Below are 20,322 nucleotides of genomic sequence, written 5' to 3'. Positions count from 1 at the left end.
TGTGTATTTAGGTGAGATGCAATGCACTTTGTCTATGGAGTAGGTGAAATGGTCCAGTTTTGACCAATTCTGAGCAGTTTTCCATGGAGAACTTCTGGGAGAAGCTGTAATCAGTTGACCTTGTTCTTTTAGGGGTTGGAACAACACTTTTAGGGACTTAGGAGCCCTTAGTTTATGGACATTTATGTTTGGGGTTCCAGTGCCCAAAAATGTCTATAACACACTAGTTAGTAACCTCTTTAGTTCTGTGAATGCAGTGTCACATTCATTTTCCCATTCATACCTAACCCGCTTTCACTGTGATGTGGTGATGGGTTTTGCAATCCTTGAAAATCCTTCCACAAACCTATGATAATACCCTACTAGCCCCATAAAACTACGCACCTCATGAGCATTTTTCGGTATTGGCCAATCCATTATGGCCTTTACCTTTTCCGGGTCAACTGAAATCCTTTCTCATGAAATGATGTGCCCAAGGTAATGAAATTTCTTTTAAAAGAAGTAACATTTTGACAATTTTCCATACAATTGATTTCGCCTTAAGCAAGTCAATACAACCCTTAGGTTCTTTTCATGCTCCTTTTCATTCTTGGAATACACAAGAATGTTGTCGCGAAAGACTTGAACAAATTGGTCCAAATACTTCCTTAACACACCATTCATCAGGCTCATGAATATTGTTGGTGCATTGGTCAAACCAAATGGAATAACTACAAACTCATAGTGCCCAAACTGAGTTCGAAATGAAGTTTTTGGGATGCCAGCTTCCTTAATCCTCAATTGGTGGTATCCAGATCATAGATCGATCTTTGAGAAAACTGATGCTTCCTTCATTTGATCAAATAGGTCATCTATTCTAGGTACCAGGTACCTATTCTTTATTGTGGCTCTATTCAAGTCCCTATAATCTATGCATAGTCTTAAGGAACCATCCTTATTCTTGACAAAAATCACTGGTGTACCCCAAGGTGAAATACTAAGTCTGATAAATCCCATGCCTAAGAGCTCTTTTAGCTGCATCTATAACTCACAAAGTTCTAGAGTTGTCATCCTATAGGGTGCCTTAGATATTGGTTCTACACTAGGTTTTAGGTCGATTATGAAATCAATTTCCCTTACAGGAGGTAATCCGGGAAATTCCTTAGGAAAAACATCCTTGCATTCTGAAAAAATTGGGTGTTCATCTAGGGAGGGTCATTTCTGGTCACTTACAACCTCGACCACATATAGCTTGAAACCTTGTTCGAGAAAATGTTTTACCTTTATCATGGATATGAATCGTAGCGACACTCCTCTCTTGATTCCAAAAATCTCAATTGGCCTACCTTCATCATCTAAGCAAATCACCTTCTTCTTAAAATAGTCTACCAAAGCTCGATGAGCTTCTAGCCAATCCATTCCAATAATTACATCATACATCCCCAATGTTGTGACGTATGGCTTCAGCTTAGTTAAACATACCCCGAGGTTTATCTGACATTGGTCAACACTAGGTCCTACTGCTTGTTTTATCCTAGAAGCCATCTCAGCTTGCTTAAAGTCATCGCGCTCATAGGCTACCAACCCACATTTTTCTAATGTAACTAGTGAAATGAAACTATCTTCAGCACCTGAATCAAACAAATTTTTAATTTTTAATTTGTTTATCATACATGGGGTTTCTACCACGGCAGACTGGTGTTCAACTTTTCAGTTAACGACTACTGCATAGATTCGATGGTGGCTACTTGTCCCCCCCATTGGCGCTTTTCCTTCTCTACGGTTGTTAGTACTTTGTAACTCAAGACAGTCATGCTAGTAATGAGGTCCCCCGCATCCCCAACAAGTGATGCATGGTAGACCTTGAACTGAATGTTGTGGAGTTCTTTGGAAAAAGTTCCTTCCCTTGGGACCCCTGCCCTACTTGTTGATCCTCGCCTATGATCTTGATTTGCACGCGCCCTTGAAGATGCAGGTGAAGCTGCACTAGTAACCAGTGAAATCCCCATTGTCGGTGCTCTGGGTACAACCTTGTTTCCATATAGTGGTGGCCTCAAGCTTCCTTCCCTAGGGGAGGTATGAGGGGCCTTCCCCATAAAACTTGGTTGGCATGGAAAAATGGTTTTGTTTCCACCATTTAAGTCTAAGTGTTCTTCAACATAATGAGCCTGTTCCACAGTTTCTACAACTGAGGATGGTTTCCACATCTGCACCATTGCCCTAATATTAGGGTTCAATCCATAAATGAAACGATCCGCTTAGTGCTGTTCAGTATCCATGTAGGAGACATACTTAGCCAATTCCATGAATCTAATTTCATATTCTTCTACAGTATGATTTTCCTGTACCAAGCAAGGAAAATTTTAAGGATGCAAAATTTTCTTGAAGTTTAAAAACATTAGCGAATCTCATTAATCCCTAATATGCAAACTATAAAATGTTTATTGATATATTTGTAAAATTATTCAAATTTATAATGATTTTATATATAGTCTCTATATAATGTTGGCAATTTTTAAGGTAAAATAATTTTATATTCTAAAATTTGGGCGAATCATCTTTTATAAAATTGGAAATTGGCAAATCTTTTTTATGGAAAAATCATGGAAAATTAGCCCACTTGGTGAACATTAGCCCCTACAATTTTCCATGGTACCAAGGCATGGAAGTCTCCTACCCGTTGTTCTTCATAATATGCTAATAGGTACGTTTTCCTGAATCTCTCCTCAAATAACTCCCAAGTAATTGTGTTCAGAGTGAGGTGTAGTTGACACTATAAGTTACCACACCAATTCAGACACTATCTATGAGTTGCAATATTGTATTTTAGCTTTTGAATTGGAATTATAATCCCTTAGTGTGAAGCACCTTCTCATTCGTTCTAACCAGGCTTCTGCACGTTCACTGGCACGACTTGCTGCAAACTCTGAGAGCTTAATCATTTGGAGCTCCCTAGTAATTTCCTTGATTGGAGGTCCTCTATCAGAGTCTCTTGATCCCTTGAGATTTTCTAACCCTAATGGAGGGTTCTCCACTTCCACTTCATTTTTTTGGTGCCCTTTTAAATTCTAATTAATTTATTCTAGGGAACGCAAGATGAGAGTAAACTTCGGTGAAGGTAATGGGTTATTTGTAGGAGGTCCTTATGATGACCCTCCCTGACCTTGATTTCTTCAGATCCTCACCATTTTGAATTTTTCAAATATATGTGTGATACGCAAGACTCATTAATCCATCTTAGGACTTGTCCCTCTTAGCTCACTCACATACATGTGTATAACGATAGTCATAAGTTTTTCTTTTACTATGCTCATAAACAAGAATTATTAGTACTGAGAAGATTCCCAAGGATCTACCAAACCCTCTCATGTGTGAGTTCTAACATAACTTACAAATTTTCTCTTGATACTCGCTAGGATACTGGTGCAATGTACTTGTAAGTCACGCTCTAACACAATTTTTTTTCTTTAGTATCATAGTTATAATTTAATATTAAGCTAATTAATAAATTTATACTTAAATAATTAAGTGAATAATATCGTTTTCAGTCATGTCCTCCTTCTATGTCCATTAGTTGTTCCTTCCCACCCTTTATATTATGTTTTAAAATAATTTATGTCCATTTTATGAATCGTGGGATCTCCTATAGAACATATAAACATTTGCTCTCACCTCTTGAAGAGGCAGTGTCCTTGAAGCACGGTTCCTAAGCAATTATCCATGATATATATATATATATATATATATATATATATATATATATATATATATATATATATATATATATATATATATATATCTGTGTGTGTGTGTGTGTGTGTGTGCAATAATTAGATTAAAGAAAAAAATTATACATTGCTAAAATAAATGTGAATTCTTATGAGCTTCATAGACAAAATCTAAAATATTGTGGGATGAAAGAATGCCATTTTGTGATATTGATAGAATGGAGAATGAAAATTAATATCACTTATATACTTGCAAAACACGTAAATCTTAATTTCAAAATGTATTTAACATATAATTTTGATAACTTCTTAACTCATCGTAACTAATGGAATTGGGAGAAGCTTTTAGGTCAATATTTGTGACTTAATTTCGATAGATATTTTTTTTTTTAAAGAAACAAGAATCTCCTCCTGGAACTTCATAAATTTTGCACGTAATATATACAAGAAAAGTTGAAACATATATCAATTACTTTCTTTTTCACCAAATAGAATCCCCAAACAGAAATATGGACTTGTACTTACAATGAAATAATTATTAGACAAAGCTAAGATTTACATTTTTAAAAAGCAAATACACAATACCATCTTGGTCTTGTTATTTACAAATCATGGCTATAGAGTGTTTTCAGTATACCTAATAACTTTATCACTAGGAACACTGAAAAAATGGAACTCAATAGCCATGTTCAAATACCTACATTTGTGTTTTGTTGAGCGGCACCCAACCTCACTTTGAGGCAATGAATTTGATATTGAAGTTTAAATTTAACCAGATGTGACATCAAGGAATACATCCTCGTCACCAAAAGTGTTTTCTCCACTATATGTCACATAGAGAAATCCATCTTCATCCTTGTGTTCATCATATATTGAGGACATTATAGCAACAGTTGGAGGTAGGACATTGTTAACAAAAATAAAGATAGCCTTCTCTGCACTTAGTTTAATCCGTTTTCGAATGACATAAACAAACTGACCAACTGTCATATCAACAGGAACAAGGTACTTTTTCTTTTCAATGTTCGTGATGTCACTTCTCTCATCTTTCTCGAAAATAACCAAAATTCTAGCAGCTTCAACTTTCCTCTTCTCTAGGTCATGCTCTTGCTTGAAGGAACTTCTTTCCATTGTTCTGTTCCAAGTCAGAAGGTTGGTGGCATAATAGGTCGCAAGGGTGAGTTTGTCAAGAAAATGTGTGAGGAGACCAAATCTCATATTAAGATTCTTGATGGACTTTCAAGCACCCCTGAGCATGTTGTGAGTGGGTCTTTCATCTACAAAGATCCTGGGGTCAAACCCCTTTCCCAACCAAACAAAAAGGATGAGGGTTTTCAAAAGTACTTCAATTGCACTTACATTCCTGTCTAGGGTGAACATGCAATTGGTGCCGAAGAGTAGATCAATATGTATTTGTATGTATGACTAAAGCAACAGGCGAAGTTGTGAAGGAAAGAATTGGAAACCCATTTGGCTTTTGGGGACCACTCCTACTGAGGCTCAGATATGGATATTTCGGATTGGCTCCTCAAGCTTTGGTAGGCATGTATGAAATTATTTATGTCTATCTAGAGACACTTCTACGAGTAATTGGGTCATTACAGAAGCTTGCAGAAAGTCGTGGTATTACTCTTTTTTCTACTAACGAAGTTCCAGAAAAATGAAAATGGTGGGTGTGAAGCCCAACTTGAAAACCTTTGCTAGTATTCTGCCAATATGCGCCAACTTGGTAGCTTTGGAATAGGGTGTGGATATCCATGAAGAGATAATTAAAAGCAGACTTCAATGCGATGTGTTTGTGGAGAGTTCCCTTGTGGACATGTATGCAAAATGTGGGAACATAGAGAAGGCACTCAATATATTCGGAAAAATGCAGAAACGAGATACTGTGTCATGGACCATGATAATTGTAGGGTGTGCACAGAATGGAATGGAAGAGGAGTCTCTGAGGCTTTTCTTGCAAATGAAACTTTCACGTATAAAACCTATCACAAAAAACTTTACCAATGTTCTCCCAGCATGCACTAATTTGGCATCTCTGGAACAAAGCATTTTCCACAAAGACATCCTTCTCAAATGCAAGGTTCACGGATACAACTGCATTGGACAAGAAAATTCTTTTAAAGAAGTTTCGAGATGTCCTAGAGGCTTTAAGAGGGCGCATAGCAGGTTGCAACAAAGATGATGCTGAAGTAGCTATCACCATGGTAGAGGCACTTGCAGTTTAGTTGACACAAAGAGAAGGAGAGTTGCTCCAAGAAAAAGCAGAAGTGAGAAAGCTAGCTGCTCTTTTCAAATAGGCATCTGATGATGCAAGAAGAATGGTTGAAGAGGCAAGGGTTGTTTCCCATGCTGAAATTGAAGTTTCTAGATTAGCTGCACTCTGGGTTGAACAAGCCTTAGAGGAACAACAAAAGCTATGCAAAAGTACAAAGAAGCAGGATTTTGAAGAGACGAGGAAGGAAGTGCAAGAGGCAAGGAGAATAAAAATTCTACATGAACCAAGTAGGGTGATGGACATGGAGCATGAACTTGAAGGCCTAAAGCTTCAGCTTGTGGCAAAGTCTGCTGAAGCCAATAGGCTACGAAAAGAGTTGGCCATTACCAGAAGACATGAACAGGATAAAGAGAATTTATATGAATTAGAGGGTGTTGAGTGTTTAGGTTCACATTTGCGAATAATCTCCTGTTCTGAGACTGCTCCTGACATTTCCAAGTGTAGCATTCAATGGTATCGTATATCTTTGGAAGGAAGCAAGAAAGAACTTATTTCAGGTGCCACAAAAGCAGATTATGCTCCCAAGCCTTTTGATGTTGGAAGGTTTGTACAAGATGAGATTCATCTTTCAAATGGATGGAAGGAAATTGCCTCAACAACTACACCTATAGATCCAACTCCAGGTTTAGGAAATTATGTGGAGGCTCTTGTTAGAAAAGTGGGTGCTGAATTCAATGTTATTATAATCCATATAAATGGAGATGATGTTTCAACACAGTCATTCCACAATTTTCATGTGGGAAAAATGAGGATTAAACTCCGCAAAGGAAGAAGCACAAAGGCTAAGGATCCTTACTCGGCATCAATGCAGCTTTGTGGCAAATGCTCTTATACTTTTATGTTCATTGTGTGTCCAAATGGGGTCATGATTTTCGACCTAATTAACAACCTGTCCTGTGGCGGAGATTGTTCTTCTGGGGATCGAATGAATTTGAACTTTGATTTAGTTCTTGCATTAAATAGGTTGCTTTTCTCTCGAAAGATTTTGTTTTAGGGTTTGTGCTTAATAAACAATGAATGTCGGTTAATATGTGCACAATTAAGCGAGTGCATTGGATTGCTAGGGCAAATGAGAATAGCACGATTATGTGCATAGACATCAACTAGGGGTGATTTTGTAAGCAGCGACATTCATGCTATTGGGCTGAAGGATCCAAATTATGGACATGGTCTCTGAGGTTCAAGAAGTATAGAGGCTAAGTCATTTATGTGCACGGATTTGAGTTCTGAGAGAAAAGTATTCAGGCACACCATGCATCTGTGTATTGGGGCAGAGGGCTCAAAGCTCAGTGATCAGGACATTCATTTAGCTACTTAAGCTCAAGGGTCCAGGAGTTATGTTGTTGGTTTTACATGTTTTGATCTCCAATTGTCAGTTGAGGACTTGGACTACAAGCCCCATGTAGGCTTCCTATGGTGAAAATTTTAAGAGCATGGCAGGGAAGCATATCAACATTGGACATTTGGGTTTCTTGTATTGCAATAGATTCTCGCAATTCCAATTGTCAAGGTGGAAGAAAATTTGTTCTCCGTTTTTCTTAGATGAGTGGCACTAGAGAAGGCAGACAGAGGCAGGCAATACAATTGCTTTTGGCAATGTCTGAGGAAATGCTTATGCATTTTTCTTCAAATTCGAATCAATCAAACCCGTCTTTGCTAGTAAAACTTGCAAAACTGGAAGCTCGGATGGTGGGCAAGGCAACTTCTGCACTGGTGCAGTCTAGCTGGAAAAGTTCTCCTATGAAGGAAAGGGTGACAGAGGAGGCTTTGGAGCCTTCCAGTTCCTCCACAGAATCTGATGATGATATCGGTGGAGAATTTTTAATTCAACAAAATCCACAAAAGTGAAAATGTTACAATGAAGAAGACGAGATGCCTGTCTTTAAGCAGTCAGAGGGATTTGCAGATGGAAATAGGTCTGCTACTGAAGCTATGGATCTTCAAACTGGAAATCGGGAAGAGTCAAGCAAAAAGAAGACTACCCATGGTATAGGGCGTGGTATTGTAAATAAAGGGCATGGCTAGAAGGTGGATGAGAAATGAAGAGCATTGGTTTCTACTTCTAGAGTAACATTCCTGAAGAACTTCACACAGGGTGGAAAGATTTGGATGAAAAGCTTCAATGCAACAGACAACAAACCTATCAATATACCAGCATGAAAGTTGGACAAAGAACCAATTTGGGTAGGATGATAGGACTTGCTCGAAGGGGGAGATAACACCCCTCAGGACAAAGAATGCTTTGTTGGAAGATGATCTTTGTAAATCGTGGCAAGAACTTGGTGATTGTTAGCAAATGTTCCAATGGCTAGAAAAGGAGCTTAAAGAAGTAAAAGAGCAAGAACAATAGAAACAACAAAAGCGAATGAAGGTCTTGTCAGATATGTTGATATCTATTGCTAAAGCTGAACAGTAGGATGTAAGGACAAAGGTTGATCAGGATTCTGTGAGGCTTGGTAATGTTGGAGTGATTAGGGCTGGAACAGTGATATCTGAGACTTGGGAGGATGGTCAAGTACTCAAAGACATTCAAGTTCACTTGAGGTTTATAAACTCTTTTAGGGGAGATTTGGATATAGCCGGTCTTAGGTCCAGATTTTGAATATGGGCTCTGATACCATGTCTGAGGCTCCATCCTAGGGTCCTCTAACTAAAAACTAAATTTGTCTAATTTTAAATACAATAAAATGGGAAATAACTTATTTCTATCTAAACATTTAATTGATGATAATTTAACATTAAATTTTATTTCTCACAAATTAAATAAGTAAGAATTTCATTGCAACTGTTGAGCCACTAGTTCATTATTATTATTATCACTCTTTAACGCCTATTTCATCCATTTCTACCATTCTTTATCACGTCATCTGTCATGATTTATCATATAATTACATTTTATAAATTTTTATGCTCTTATGGATAAATATTATTTCTTCTCCTTTATTTTTAATAAATTAATGATTATTATGCATGATTTTGCCAATGATTGTTTATTAATAAATTTGTTGTAAGATGACTCACCATTTTAGCCTCCAAGATATTTTCCATATTGCATATTTGATCCCTAGCTCATCATTAAATGTGCCAACTCAGAAATTCGCTGGAATAAGAAGTGACAGTTTTGTATTGGACGTTTCGGGAAAATGGAGAAGAGTCTAGAAAATCCGAAACATGGGTTTTGTTTAGAACAGACAAACTTAGTTCTAGGATGGACAATTTTCCCAAATTTGGTCTGTATGAAGAGAAACAAAAGGTTCTCTGAAGACATTTTTCTCAGATTCGCTGTTGCGACCGGTTTCCAAATTATCTCAATTGCAATACCAACTTCGACCTGTTCCTATTGAATGCTGATGGAAGGATATTTCAGATATGATCTTGTTGATCAATTTGTTGTAAGTAATCCAATTTTGTAATGGGAATCATATTGTAATCATATCTGTTGTAACTTCTCTCTTCTCTCTATATATTTAAATCAGAACAAAGATCAAAGAGGGGGAGAGATAGATTATTGGAGGGATTATTAGAGATACGATAGGATAGGATAGGAGGAAAGGGGAGGGATCAATCCTTTTTATTTCAAAATGTAATTTTAATTTACAGACTTGTGTTGTCAAGAGAACGCGATCATATTGTAATGTCACTCAAGTTCAATGATTAATATATAATTCGAGGTTGTTGTTCATTCGCCTTATCTGAAGTAGCTCAACAACATTCGCTGGCGGCTAAGGGCTCGACCTCTGGTGGATTAAGCTGCCGCTCTGTATTATATATTTCTAATTTCCGCAAGTTTGATTAATTTGTTAATTTTCTCATATTATGTGCTTTTTACTGTTTTCCTGTATTTAAGGACTATATTTTCTCTATATGATTTACAACACTGTCATTTGATTCGATTTACGCTCATTCCAGATTCAATTACTTAGATCGTGAATTGTATTGATTTAATCAACTGTAAAGAGCATTAACTATCACTATTGAAACTCTCATATTGTTATCATTGTTGTTTAGATTATTTATTGAAGATGGGTTTGATTTAGATGAAATTAGTTAAAGAGAGATGAGTTATCACTACTGTACTCTCAATTGATGCTACTGTTACTTGAATTGATGTAAGATTTGATTGCGTTAGAAGATTGAGTTTTATTTAATTGCAATTGAAATTTATTAGGTGCATCTGTTTACTCTTGTATCAAAGATATATACTACATTTTAAGAAACATTACTCTATGGGATTATAGCGTGCACATGTTGTGTACACTCTTGAAATAAGAGGACTTGCTCGGGTTGATGATGAATGTGGGGTAATTAGGAGTTTTAAAAGGCATATTTTAGCACCCAACATTTTGGCACCGTTGCGAGGAGAGTGTTGCCATTTAACAAAGAGTGATGTATGTGTTGATATTTGTTGCTGGGAAAGAATTGGGTATTAAAAACAAAAGGTAAGAACCTACATAACGAGCAAGTAAAATGCTTGCTCCTATGCCCTCTTTTCAGCACAATTGCATAGAAGTTGAAGTATTTGTTTGATATTTGTCTGCTGTGAAAGAATTGGGTATTAAAAATAGAAGGTAAGAACTTGTGTAACGAGGAATTAAAGTGCTTTCTCCTCTACCCGCTTTTCTGCAGAATTTCATAGGAACTGAAGTAATAAATTTAGAGGTAGAATTTTTGAAAAAAATTCTCATAATTCCACTCAAGTGGTGATGTAAGCACCACCCATTTCACTAACTAATTGACAGGAACATTTGAAGGAGGAGCCTCAAAGAAACACATGAAAAACATCTTCTATTATGGTAAGAAATGGCTCACATTTCTACTTTTGAATTTCCTATGAAAGATCTAGGAGGAGTGACACAAATGCACATAATTCCCCCATCTTCATTACCAAATTTTAATGGTTTGACAAATGAAGATCCAAATACATTATTATTTGAGTTCGAAATAATTTGTAGAGGATATGATTATTGTACTAATGATCAAAGGTTAAAAGTGTTTCCTCTTACTCTAAAAGGAGCAGCTCTTCGATGGTTCATGAGCCTAGGTGGGAACTGCATCCGAACATGGGAGGACATGAAGAACATATTTTTGAGGAAGTAGCAGGACTATTGCAAGGACAATGAAGATATTTTCGATATGATACAAGGGGAAGATGAAAGCTTGGAGAACTATGTAGAGAGATTTCAAAAGTATAAGTATTTGGAAAAGGAGATCTTAAAAACACTCCTACTCAAAGGAATCAAAGATGAATTTTTAGAACTCTTAAATCTGATAGGAAGAGTTGATATTTTTCAGTTGTCATATGATGATGTTTGTCAATTTTGCAAAAGGTATTGAAGATGAATCTCGAAGGCTGGTAAGAATTCTAGAGAATTTTCTTCTTTCTTTTCCAAATGTGATACAAGAACAGGAGACATAAGAGCTGAAATCAATGTTTTATTTGAATATTTTAAAGTTGATTTATTAGCTCTCTAAATTCAAAATTGGATGTTTTACAGGTTCAAAAAAATCAAGAAATTGAAGAAGTGTTTTTCCCTCATTACTGAAAGGAGCACTCCATAGATAGTCAATCTTCCTTATCTAGGATGGAAGTAGTGTATCAAAGAGATGAGGAAGCTACAACAAGGTCAAAACATGGAAATCATGGCCTACATGTATGGTTCAAAACACTTCCTCTCCATTCTCTTACTTGCATAATCCATTATGGAATACTCATGTGTTAGGGTAGCCATGTCAATCTCAATATAACCCTCATAAATCTTGTCTACAAGTTTGACATGGTTCATCTTATGATTAGATAACTACTCTCCCTCATCTTGTAGCACAAACACATCCTTCATACTCTCCACTAGCTCTTCCAAAACATCTTTCTTGCCTATCAAAATCATCCACTGAACCCAATCAACTACATCATCAAAATGATTCATTCCGTACACAATTTTCTTCTCAACTCATTCCACACCCTCACCATAATAAACCAGTACAACACGCTTACAGTGTTGAACTGCAGGATTTTCCCACCTTTCCCACCCATTCTATCTCACATGCACCATTGGAGAAAACTTACAATGAGATTCAAAATGTTTCAAATTCAAAAATTGTAGAAGTTATGGAAGAAAATGAGGTTTCTTCTATACTGCATCAATAAGTCATTTTAAAAGCTCAGGAACTTCATGATATGATGGCTATGGGAAATTAAGAAAGTGAAGAATATATTGAAGATTGGTTTCACTCCATACATCAACAATTTTTGGCACCATCTTGTCAAGGGAAGTTGGCTTCTCATACCCTTATATTTATTAACATGCAATTTTCAAATTTGAGTATGTGCATACTTGAAGCCTTATTTTGAGAATGGCTCTACTGGAAGTACCCTTATATGTAATTATATTCGTTTTTCATATCAGAATAGGTTAGTGTAAAACAAATAAAAATAAATAAGGACATAAATAAACACATTTTGTTTTTAGGTAAAAATAGTTGTTTTTGTTGCAACACGTTGTGGAAATCAAAATTGGTGATAAATGTTTTAATTCATTTGTATATGCAGATAAATTATAATGGAAATAACAGTTCTACAGACACTCATATTCATTTTTATCACCAATTTGGAAAAAATTCTTGAATATCATATTTTTCTGGCTTGTGGGCTTGATGAAATTTCTGAAAAGACAGTCGGGACAGTCATGTTTTGAGGGACAAAAAGGGAATATTTTTAAAACCTATTTCTATCCTATGTATAAATTGATATATAATTTCCAACCCAATTTGAATCACTCAATTTGGATTTGAAACGAAAACGTCATAACCAAAACATTGATAGGGTGTCTAGTAGGAAGCTTAGGAACAGAGTTGGGACAGTCAGTTTTTGGAGGCCTAAATGACTAAATTTTTTAAACCTGTTTCTATCCTAAGTAGCACACGATGTATAATTTCCAACCCAATTTTAATCACTCAATTTTGATTTGAAACAAAAATGTTATAACCGAAACATTGATTGGGTGTCTAGTAGGCAGCTCAGGAACAGAGTTGGGACAGTCGGTTTTTGGAGGCCTAAATGACTATATTTTGAAAACATATTTCTACGGTATATTCCCCAATGAATCTAGTTTTCAAATAAATTTTAATCACTCATGTTTGATATCGTATGAAAAATGTATGACCAAAATACTTACTATCTATCGTAAATCAACACTCTTAAAACTCTACTTTCCCAGTTGTTCATTAGAGTATTTGACCCATCAATTCTTCTTGTCTTCAAAACCTGTTTCTGTTGAAGATAAATAAATTAATATATTTTAAGAATCATTTGAATCTGTCGTCAAATGAAAAATCTATGCTTAAAATATCCATTGTTGTTCTATATGGGGAAATCGAAAATGACTCTGTTATGTAGGTTGTTCTAAGTAAAATTGGCATATCATATCATTGAATTTTTAAACCCTATTTCTGTTAGAGATATAACTTTCAATTAAATCTCATTTGGCTTTGTAATCACTCAAATTGGATGAAAAACAAAGAATTTATGATTAAAACACTGCAGGTTAGCATGATTGGTCATTGCTCTCCCGCATGTAATAATAAATTTTACTTTGTTATTTTTTTCCGTGGATTTGTTTTAGAGAGTAACTACTTGTTATTTTTTTACATAATTCTTGGATTAGGGGAGCCTGATCACCTCTCATTCTCCATGATTTAATGTTTTATTGCAGGTAGACACTCGTTTTTTGCAGGTCTTAGGAGAATAAAGAAGTTCAATTTATGGACGAGCGATTCTTGAAAGAATTTTAATGAAACGAGGAAAATTCATCCAATTCATTACCTAACGGTTTCATACAGAAGAAATGAAGAATTGATTTCCATTTGAAGATTCATGTCATTGCTACCAAAAAATTTTCCCAAGTGATCATTTTTTTCCATTGACAGATTGCTATTCCCTTAGGAAATAACATCATAGCTATTGTAACTTAATTTATTTATTTACATATTGTTTTTAAATAAAGTGTTGTTTCTTTTCTGATTTTTCTTATGTTTTTGTGTTTCAGGTGTTGCTTACTTCAAATTGTAGTTTTCGCTCCATTAGCGATTGAACGATGAGGACCCCACCATGCAAATCCTCGCTTATTGTATTTCCCACTCCATTATGTTTTTTCTATTCGATTGTATTTTCTTAGAGCAGTAGAGATGATTGTTTGTCATTTTTTCCCTATTTTTCTTTGTTGTTCCCTATAGGGAACAACTTCATTCCCTATAAGGAACAACACTTTTTTGCGTGTATTTTTTGCTATTCCCTATAAAGAACAACACCTTTTTGTGTGTATTTTTTTGTTGTTCCCTATAGGGAACAACTGATATTCCCTATAAGGAACAACACTTTTTTTGCGTGTATTTTTTTGTTGTACCATATAAGGAACAGTTGCTATTCCCTATAAGGAACAAGACTTATTTGTGTGTATTTCTTGTTGTTCCCTATAGAGAACAACACTTTTTCGCGTGCATTTTTTTGTTGTTCCCTACAGAGAGCAACACTTTTTTGTGTCTATTTTTTGTTGTTCCCTATAGGGAACAACACTTTTTCGCGTGCATTTTTTTGTTGTTCTCTAAAGGGAACAACACTTTTTCGTGTGCATTTTTTTCTTGTTCCCTATAGAGAACAACACTTTTTTGCATGCATTTTTTGTTGTTCCCTACAGGGAACAACACTTTTTTGTGTGCATTTGTTTGTTGTTCCCTATAGGGAACAACATTTTTTCGCATGCATTCTTTTTGTTGTTCCCTACAGAGAACAACACTTTTTTATGTGTATTTTTTATTGTTTCCTATAGGGAACAACACTATTTCGTGTGATTTTTTTTGTTGTTCCATATACGGAATAACACTTTTTTGTATGCATTTTTTTCTTGTTTCCTATAGGGAACAACACTTTTTCGCGTGCATTTTTTTTGCTATTCCCTGCAACGAACAACACTTTTTTTTAATGTGTTTTTTGTTGTTCCCTGTAGAAAACAACACCTTTTCGCGTGCAATTTTTATTTTATTTTTTTGCTATTCCCTACAGGGAACAACACTTTTTTGTGTGTATTTTTTTGTTGTTCCCAACACTTTTTGTGAGTATTTTTTTGTTGTTCCCTATAGGAAGCAACACTTTTGCGTGTGTTTTCTTTTGTTGTTCCCTAGAGGGAACAACACTTTTTTGAGTTTTTTTGTTATTCCCTCAAGGGAACAATACTTTGGGAGTATTTCCGAAAAGAACCCTTATTTCCTCTTGTGGGATTATTCCTAGTTCATCTCAGCCACATTTTACTGATTCCCTTCATGGCATGAAGTACACTACTTTTATGAGGACAAGAATTATGGATTTTATTGGAGCAGGTTAATATCATTCACGTTATGATCTTTAACACGACAACTCCTTGATGATAGATTCTTTCAAAAGGGACACAATTATTTATATACTACTTTATTGCATCATTTTCTATTGTACATGATATTGATTGATTATCTTAGTACCACGTTGGTTCCACCCTTCCTGGTTATAATTTTCTCTGTCTGTAATAAATGCGATTATGGGTATATTTTTTTTTCTATTGACATGTTCAATTTCTTCCACCATCCTACTCTTAAGGAGTACTGAGCCTCCCTCTATTTATCATAAAAATGTGTAATAACAAAAAACGTTTTCCTACAGATAGAGAATAGGGGGTCTCATCAAGAGTCAGCCTACCATGTTCATAAGGATGTAACGAAGTGCATTCCCACTATGGCCAGCACACCAGAGTTATGACCCATTGGATAGCCACAATATCCTTGGAACAAGAGGTCTCATCACGAGCCGGCCTGATCACTTTTGCTACATCCAAATGAATGGTAGTGTGGTTATCTGGTTACCACGCCAACACACTCATCTCTTCTGTAGAACAACACTGGAACTCTCCATTTATAAATTAAGAATATCGACTCATATGAGTTAAAAACCAACCCTGCCAAGGCTATGGATTCCTGCTGGCAGCAGAGGCTCTGATTATTGTATTGAAGTTATATATTATCATCAATTATTACTATAATACCATTTTATTATTCTCTCTTTTTATCAGAGATGTTAATTCCTTAATTTTTCCCTGTTTTGAACCTTTATGGATGAGAAATTGTTTTCTGATCAATCACATCATTTTCAACTAGAATACCATCAGCAAAGCATCTTTTTGGCATATTGTTGTCCTTTTTCTTTTTTGCATAACTTATCATCAATCCAAAGCATCCTATCCCCTATTCATAACTATGTTTACACACTCCACTCTCATTATAACCATACCTCTCGCTGTCCTATCATTGATATGTGTACTCTGCTTCATTTACTATCATACTTTTCATTGCCTTGCATTACTGTCAGCACAACACCTTGCATATGCTTTATGGTCATGGAATCCATTTTCCAATTGGAGGGAGGAATGTATGCATTATGGGATAGCATGCGATATAATTACTGAACTCTGCCATAACTTGATGATTTGACAAAATATTAGTATTGCATTTATACAAAAAAATTTCTGATTCAAATTTTTGCATGCATATTATCTGTTTCTATTCAAAACTAACACTGTAGATTCAAAAAAATTACATGCAGAATATTGAATTGTTTATAGGAGAACAACAAGTATGGAGGAATTCTATTCGCAGCAAGGACACACTATTGCAACTAATAGAAGAGTCTCGAGCAACTCGTGAACACGAACAATCATTCAGACATGATGTGCTTGCCTCGATTCCACCTTTTTCATCACTTTCAGCATCAACTCCGCCTACATCAGCTTCAACAAATGCCAGTCCATAGATGTCATTCTACATTTTTTTCGGAGGTAAAACTTGAGGTAAAATAACATAATTTTCTGATTTATTACGAATTTAGGAGAATTTTTCAGAGAAATATCATCTTTCAGTTTGGGGGAGTGTTGCTTTCATTCATATCTTTCTTATGACCATGTCATTAATATTCTTTATCATCCATTGATATTCTTATTCATTCTCAACACCTCCCTTATTACATGTTGTTTTACACCAAGCATAGATTTCAATAGATTCTAGCGACCACCTCAATTTGTTTTCGAACATTGCATGAGGGCATGATAATTCTCTAGTTTGGGGAGGGAATTGCTACACATGATGAATGTTTTCTACTTTCTTTATCATTTAATGCATAAAATTTCATTTTTATACAATGCAGAATTTGATTGGCGTATATCTTTAAAATTATGAATTGAATTCTTGTGATTTTTGGATAACAAAGAGGTATTGTTAAAATACACAAACCCATAAAATTTCAAGTTAAATAAGTTTGTTAGACTTCAGATATCATGCACTGGCACCTACAGCCATTTTGTTTATATCTCATGATCCCTACATCAAAACGATATGATTTTTGGATCATAGAAGCATTAATATAGTAGAAATATACTTGCAAAATTTCAACAAAATTTGGTTTGTTGTTTTTGAGAAAATTGTTAATGGAGTTTGCTATTACCTATATCATATTTTGCTGCAACTTCATATACATATAGTTGAACGTCAATGTAAAAATTGTTGCGCCTTCATCAACATTGCTAAAATTGAATATTCATTATTTGAGAAAGAATTCATTTGTTCCATCCATTTCATGAGTTGGGATGAACATTTTTTGTATTATTGCTTTGTCAATACAGAGTCTTTGGGTTGCATGAGGACATGCAATATATTCAGTTTGGGGGTATGTTGGGCGCTATTTTGTTATTATTATTATCACTCTTTAACACCTATTTCATCAATTTCTACTATTTTTTATCACATCATTTATCATGATTTATCATATAATTCCATTTTATAATTATTCATGCTCTTATGGATAAATATTATTTCTTCTCCTTTACTTTTAATAAATTGATGATTATTATGCATGATTTTACCAATGATAGTTTATTAATAAATTTGTTGTAACTGTTATCACCCCAAGAAATTTTCCTAGGTTGTATCTCAGAGATGCTTGGAAACATTACAAACTCAAAAAAATGTTGGAAATGGATGAATGGAAGGGATGATGCATATTCAAGCTAGATAACCACTTCTACTATGCTTAACTCTAGACATGGGTGAAAACCCCCAGACTACATGGCTTTAGACCACCAATTGCTCACAGTTTGAGGATTAGGTGTACGTGGAGAATACTGACCACACCAGCAGATGCACAAGACCTTGTGATGGCCGGCTGCAACTAGTAAGGAGGTCTGCAAATCTATCTCCTAATGCATAGACATGATGACATCTCTTTGGCACTAAGTAAATGGAAACCTGCATAACACATTCAATGCTACATACTAGACTTCAACACAGAGGTGGGATGACAACCCCTCTAATGCTAAATATCAAGAGCACATGAATAAATGCATAACAAGCACAACCTAGAACAGAGTAGAAATGGAAAGTGAGCAATTAACAACAAACGAAGCTTGTATTAGCCGAAAATGAAGACCAGACACTTCAAGTATCAAAGTAGTTACAGTCTCCAAAAGTTGAACCTTACATCAAAACAACAACCATAAACACTGATTACATCTTGTTTCTGAGTATAAATAGAGTTTGATTACAAAAATGCTCTGCTGATTAATGCGTGGAGGGGTCATAATTGACCACCAATTGCTTTAACTATCTAGTATGGGTCTATGCTGCAATCTTCTTACTTTGGTGAACAGACTTGATCTTCTCTGATATTCTGCTATTCTTCTTGAGCAGGTGGAATGTCATATGAAAGAATGCTCCATAACTGCTGAATGCTTTAACTACTTGAGGCTGGTCCTTTTTTCACTTGGCCATTCCGCTTCTTGAATGCAGTGGTTGAGGATTTGCCACAAACGGTACCAGGAACTGATTATGCTCGTCCTTTGGGTGCACAGAGTAGTTAAGGAGTGTGGACTTCATGGCGAGTGGACAAATTGAATGGAGGAACAAGGCTGACCGTCGGATTGCGCAGATGGACGACAGATACAGCATGACAGGGGCTATCGGGAAGGTGAGGTGGAAGATGATCGCAGGCCGTTGGATGAAACAAATGAACGATGGTGATTGGTTTGCAGAAGTCAACAAGAGATATGAGGGCGGAATGAATGAGGGCCCTTGGATCTCATACGGTCAGATCCAACGATGATCGGGGGCGGAAGATGCGTGGGGGTTTAATGGCTGGGAAAAATGGTTTGAGTGGTGGGCGGTATTCCCCACACCACTTATGGGAGGGAAGCGGTAAACGTACACGGCCGCGCGATCCCATTCATCGGGCGACGCGTGGCAGATGTGATGGGAGGGAAACCACTTTCCTCACGGGTGAAAGTGAGGGTAAGTTTCAGCAACAGGGAAAGCGAATGACGTTGGATTGTGCGGCAAGAATGATCAGATGGTATAAGAGATAACAGGTTAATGAGCAGGGAAGGAGGCGGACACTGTTATATCGAGGTACGGTGATCAACAGCTGCGATTAAATGCGATGAGTTATGAAAGTGCAAAGTTATATGGTTGGGCCTTATGGAAGGCTTGCGCTTCGCGCTTAAGGGCTGGGGCGAAAAAGGGGCTTTGTCAGATTTCGAAGGGTTTATTCAGGGAGTGGAGAGGTTTTAGGGGTGAACGGGAAGAGGAAAAGGGAGCAAATGACTAAATGCGAGCTTTCCTTTGAAGAAAACTAAGCAGAGCAAGCCTGTCTTTGACCTTAGAGAATCATTTTTGTATATCAAAGCTAACACTGGCTCCTTCTGGGGATGAGATCCTCTTTCTGTGGTCTCAAGAACTTATAGATCAATGCCTTTCCTGTGAAAAACAAATTAGCAAAATTTCCTATTGTTCCATTGGGCATGGAGTCTACTTTGCTTACATTAGACTGATAAAACAAAATATTTACAACTTTAAGGCCAAAAGACCTTAAATCACATAAGTTTTCAGAAAACGCCCATTAACTGGGCCATCAAAAATTGCTTCTCTTTCCATGCTTTTCAGCAGTAAGGTATTGTTCCCTTGGATTTGAGAAATGATAAAAGGCCCTATCTAGAAAGCATTAAACTTCCCATGGTTGCCTTTCTTTTCTTTCAGTGCATCCCACTTCAGAACCAAGTCTCCAACCTGAAAATTATCTGTCTTTGTCCCTTTATCAAAAACTTTCATGATCTTCTTCTGATGTGCCACAACCTTTTCAACCAGTTTTTCTCTGATTTGGAGTATCTCTGCTAAATCAGTGATCCTTCGTGCCATGTCTTCTTCCTCATTTTTTTCTTGTTGCAGGAACTTTGCCATAGGGAGAGTTAACTGAATTGAGAACACAGCCTTAGTGCC

At 36.1% G+C, this 20,322-nt stretch overlaps 2 pseudogenes; one reads left to right on the top strand and one right to left on the bottom strand.

The window, feature by feature from the left end:
• Nucleotides 1–4,424: 4,424 nt before the first annotated feature.
• On the bottom strand, nt 4,425–4,838 carry LOC149168073 (autophagy-related protein 8f pseudogene; annotated as a pseudogene).
• Nucleotides 4,839–5,713: 875 nt separating this feature from the next.
• On the top strand, nt 5,714–6,979 carry LOC149168072 (stomatal closure-related actin-binding protein 1 pseudogene; annotated as a pseudogene).
• The last annotated feature ends 13,343 nt before the right edge of the window (nt 6,980–20,322 follow it).

Source organism: Pinus tabuliformis, chromosome 5_1, assembly GCF_031772625.1.
Source record: "Pinus tabuliformis cultivar Carrire ecotype Pingquan chromosome 5_1, CPIR1, whole genome shotgun sequence".
NCBI lineage: Eukaryota > Viridiplantae > Streptophyta > Pinopsida > Pinales > Pinaceae > Pinus > Pinus tabuliformis.
The sequence above is the reverse complement of the archived record's forward strand: the minus strand, read 5'-3'. Positions and strand labels throughout refer to the sequence as shown.